We start from the raw sequence: 5273 nt of genomic DNA on the forward strand, positions 1-5273 counted from the left end.
AAATGCAACTACAATCACAAATACTATCATCACTGTGACACACTACAGTATTACTATATAAGTAACAAAAATATCAAAACGGGCTTTGAGGTCTAGGATGGCTAACTGGACAGTTTAGTAAACTCAATGCTTAAAACACATAAAAATAAACAGTAATGAGATCAGTGAAAAGAAAAGCATAACTGTTCTGCCATAGGAAAAAACATTTGATTTTTCAAGAAGTAAAAGGCCAGTAGCTAGAGTAAAGGTTGCTATGTGCATATTTCACGCAGTGTTTCACATTAAGAATAAAACAGTTGGTCAAACATCTTATCTCTGACAGTTTTCCCCCCACTTCTTCCTTAACATAATAAAAAATACATTAATATTAAGGTTAAACTTACTGATCGCAAATTAAGAGTAGCCATTACTTGCAAATTGGGAAATGAATCCTAATTCCTTCCATCAGCTGCCTGTTGATCTGCATTTTACCTCTACACTGAGCTGGAAATCCTCCATAAGAAACTCCTAAATAGTTCCATCACTTTGTATAACAGTAGCAAGGGTACAGGTCTAGAAATCAGAATATTTAAAACAACTCTGCCATTAACATGCCCAAGGAAAAACCTCATCCAGAAAATAAAGCTTCTTCATCTATAAAATGAGGCTGACACAGACAACCAGGCACAGTGGCTCATGCCTGTAATCCCAGAACTTTGGGAGGCCAAGGCAGAAGGATCCCTTGAGGCCAGGAGTTCAAGACTAGCCTGGGCAACATGGCAACATCCTGTCTGCACAAAATGTTTAAAAAATTAGCCACACTTCATGGCGCATGCCTGTGGTCCTAGCTACTTGGGAGGCTGAGGCAGGAGGATGGCCTGAGCCAAGGAGTTCAAGACTGCAGTGAGCTACGACTGTGCCACTGCACTCCAGCCTGGGTAACAGAGAAAGGCCCTATCTCAAAAGAAAAAGAGAAATGAAAAAAATCTTAAAATAATGATATATAAAGGGGACAGATTTCATGGTCTACCATTTTATTTTCAACAAATGGAGGAAAAGATCCACAAGATTAATGAAACTGGTGAACGATAACTATAAATAAATTCCCAGAAAGTAGTAGGTACCTTTACTTATGCTCTTTCCACATAAGCCTTTAGAGAATTATTAGAGAAGGAAAAAGCAAATAAGGTTTTCAAATTAAGATTTCCAGAATCATTATTTTAAAGACAATAGATTAAACTCTGCTAAACAGGTAGAAACTGTGACTTACCGTCAGGCACTGTGAAAAGGACTACCACTTTTCTTAAAAAGTAGATTAAAACTGGTTTATGTTTGCTTTGCTTGAGATTGGCAACTGAATGGCATTACTGGTTAAATTCAGAGAACTGGAAAAGAAAAATTTCTGGTTATAAAGAGAAACAATTCAGTATGAAACAACATATGGTTATTGTTCCTTTCTTCCTTTTAAAACTACCATCTGTAAGAATAATCTCTACTCAGGCCCTTCTACCTGCACATTCACTATAATACCAACTACATGACTTCAACCCACATCACTCCATGGCATCAAACAAAAGTTACCAATCAATTCCTCAAAACTGCCATTTCCACAACAATTTCTCATTCCTTAAAATATTATGGTAAAGAAGCATCTAGGCAGTAGAGTCAGAAAGCTTGGGTTTGGTTTGGGGTCCATTACTTGCAATTACATGATCTTGGACAACTGTTTCGGCTTCCTCTTTTGTAAACAGGAATAAAAATGGCACCTGCGGCAGACAGCCTCTAAGACAGTAGCAATTATCTGTACCACATCCACCTACTGTATTCATACTCCAGTGAAATCCCCACCCTCAGGTGTAGGCAGGGTCTACCAAAAAAATACTGCAAAAGTGATGGGATATCATGTAAGTGATTGTTACTTAAGATTGTAACTCCCATCCTGCCAGCTGACTCTCTTGCCACGTTGATGACATAAGCTGCCATATGGAAAGGCCCACTTGGTAAGGAATTGAAGATGGCTAGCTAGCAAGAAGCTAAGGGTCTCAGTCTGGTAACGCTCAAGGAACTGAATCTTGCCAATCACCACAAGCCCATAAACAGATCCTTTCCTAGTTGAGCCTCAGACAAGACCTCAGCCCTGGCCAACACTTTGAAGTCTTGCAGAGACCAAAAGGGTCCAGTGAAGCCATGACCAGAATCTATAATAGATTTATGTTGCTTCAAACAACCAAATTTGTGGTAATTTCTCAGTCAACAATAGATGATTAATATAACACAACCATATCACAGGGCTACTAGGAGGATGCTGTGGGAAGTCAGGGACCCCAAACGGAGGGACCAGCTGGAGCTGCAGCAGAGCAACATAAATTGGGAAGATTTCGTGGACATTTATCAGTTCCCGTATAACACTTTTATAATTTTTTATGCCTGTCTTTAATCTCTTAATCCTGTTATCTTTGTAAGCTGAGGATGTACGTCATCTCAGGACCACTCTGATAATTGTGTTAACTGTGAAAACTGGTCTTAACACACGTGTGTTTGAACAATATGAAATCAGTGTACCTTGAAAAAGAACAGAGTAGCAGCGATTTTTAGGGAATAAGGGAAGACAACCATAAGGTCTGACTGCCTGTGGGGTCAGGCAAAAAGAGCCATATTTTTCTTCTTGCAGAGAGCCTATAAACGGATGTGCAAGTAGGAGAGATATTGCTAAATTCTTTTCCTAGCAAGGAATATTAATATTAATACCCTGGGAAAGGAATGCATTTCTGGGGGGAGGTCTACAAACAGCCGCTCTGTGAATGTCTGTCTTATGTGGTTGAGATAAGGACTGAGACACACCCTGGTCTCCTGCAGTACTCTCAGGCTTACTAGGGTGGGGAAAAACTCCGCCCTGGTAAATCTGTGGTCAGACTGGTTCTCTGCTCTCAAACCTTGTTTTCTGTTAAGATGTTTATCAAGACAATACATGCACCACTGAACACAGACCCTTATCAGTAGTTCTGCTTTTGCCTTTTGTCCTGTTCCCTCAGAAGTATGCGAACTTTGTTAGACCCTTATTAGTAGTTCTGCTTTTTGCCCTTCGAAGCATGTGATCTTGTACCTACTCCCTATTCTTACACCCCCTCCCATTTTGAAACCCTTAATAAAAACTTGCTGGTTTTGAGGCTCACGCGGGCGGGCATCAAGGTCCTACTGATATGTGATGTCACCCCTAGCAGCCCAGCTGTAAAATTCCTCTCTTTATTTCTCAGCTGGCCGACACTAATGGAAAACAGAAAGAACCTACACTGAAATATTGGGGGCAGGTTCCCCCAAAAGGATGTCAAAGAAAAAATGTGGTATTTGGCAGATAAGTCAACTCTCCAAAATTTGGGAGGGATCTCAGTCGCCTTACCTTTGTAGTAGAGTTCACTTACTCCCATAGCTGCTGCTACCACCACTGTTGATTGCTGACTCCCAAATCTTTCCTAAACTATCTATCCAATCCCTCTCAAACTCAACAAATTCAAATCAATCTCCTATATGCATTCTTCAATACTATTGTTTCTAAAACCAAGCTTTTTACTTCTCTGCCCCTTAATCCTCCTTGATTTAATTTTTCATCTCTGTTGATGAAGTCTACATTCACCCCGTCTCTCACATATTATCCTAGATTGGTCTTCCTTTTGTCCTGTAAATTCTAACATTTAAATACTTAATCACATGATATCCCTATTCCTATCCCTACTGCCTTAAATCAGACACTGTTTTCAACCTGTACTAATTTCCTCAATCACTAGTCCGTCAACCTCCATGCGCCTTCCAAGAAATCTTCCTACATGTTAGGTTGATCCAAGTTTTTCTGCTGCTTTAAAACTCAAGACAATTAAGACTTTTATGGCAGCAGCTACCACTTTGTATTCATTATATCCCAGGAAACTATTTTAAATGCTTTATTAAATGACAATAACACCCAAGAGAGAAGTATAATATGCTCTTCCTTTCCACCACAACTTTTCACCCTCATCCTCTACCCCTCTCCCAGTTTATCAGTCCCAAATATCACACTGCTTAAACTCCCTAAACAAATCCAGCTGTTAAAGTCTCTGAGTCTTCATGGGGCAGTTCTCCCTGCTTAGGATTCTATTTGCCCTGCCTGCTATGATCACCCCTTCCACCTGCCCTACCCTCACACACATCTTCTTTCAGACTCAGAAGAATTCCTTGAACCGGGAGGCGGAGGTTGTAGAGAGCAGGGCTCACACCACTACACTCCAGCCTAGGCGACAGAGCCAGACTCTTTAAAAAAAAAAAAAAAAACAGCAGTATCTACAGCCAGGGAAAGTAGGCATAATTATCATAAATGTGATACTTTCTAAGAAATATGTGGAGAGTGACAGGGAACCATGAAAGGCACTTAACAGATTGACAGAAGACTGGCCAGAAGGTGCAGACCTAGAAAAGTCATGCAGATCGGAGAGATGTTAACAAAAGGAAGCTAGAGATAAGCAGGGAATCAGATGACTGTATTAAATAAAGATCTGCTGAATGAATGAGTAAATGAATACCAAATCCAAAAGTATAGGCTTTATCTTACAGCTTAAAAAGAGGCATTTTGTTTTCTCAGAGATTAGGTACCTAAGGTATGCTGACTAAAGTGGAAGGAATATTCATTCATTCATTTATCCAAATCCAAAACACATGTATTGATATTATGTGCCAGGACTGGGTATTCCATGGGGAAAAAAACAGACATAATCTTTGTCCTCATGGAGTTCACAGTCTTGAAGGAGAAAGCAGCATTCAACAAAAACAAAACAAACATGATATAAGTTGCAATAAACACACAAAAGAAGAGTGGGTAGGAAGAAGGACTTACTTTAGATTTACAGGATCAAAGGAGGCCTCTATGCAGGTTACATATAAATGGTATTTTTGGGATAAGAAAAGGCCTGAACTGAGAAGACGTAAAGCAGTACAACGAGACACACCATTTTTGTGAGGCTAAACACAAAAGCTTAAGTAATAATCACTGTATTGTTTTTTCTTTTCTCATTTTCCTTTGAATATTATATTTGTTTTGATATAATTCCACAGTTAGAGAAAAATTACAATAGTATAAAGAATTTCCCTGTCCCCCTTACTCCGATCACCAACTGTGAATACTTGTGTTCTATTTGCTTTACCACTTGTGTCAGTGCACACTCCATACATGCTCTCTCTCCACATACATATACAGAGATATATTTTTTCCTGAACTACACGTGAGTAATTTGCAGACAGAATTTCCCTTTATCCATAAATACTTCAGA

General features: G+C 39.4%; 1 protein-coding gene across 1 annotated transcript in view; it reads right to left on the reverse strand.

The window, feature by feature from the left end:
* The window catches only part of RB1CC1 (RB1-inducible coiled-coil 1), a 79594-nt gene extending 78221 nt beyond the window's left edge, over positions 1–1373 (reverse strand). Inside the window, exon 1 of the mRNA XM_011994472.1 lies at positions 1250–1373. The gene's annotated coding sequence lies outside the window, so the exon portion shown is untranslated. The remainder of the gene's footprint in view (positions 1–1249) is intronic.
* Between the last annotated feature and the right edge of the window lie 3900 nt (positions 1374–5273).

The sequence above is a fragment of the Mandrillus leucophaeus genome, unplaced genomic scaffold, assembly GCF_000951045.1.
Source record: "Mandrillus leucophaeus isolate KB7577 unplaced genomic scaffold, Mleu.le_1.0 Scaffold458, whole genome shotgun sequence".
Lineage (NCBI taxonomy): Eukaryota > Metazoa > Chordata > Mammalia > Primates > Cercopithecidae > Mandrillus > Mandrillus leucophaeus.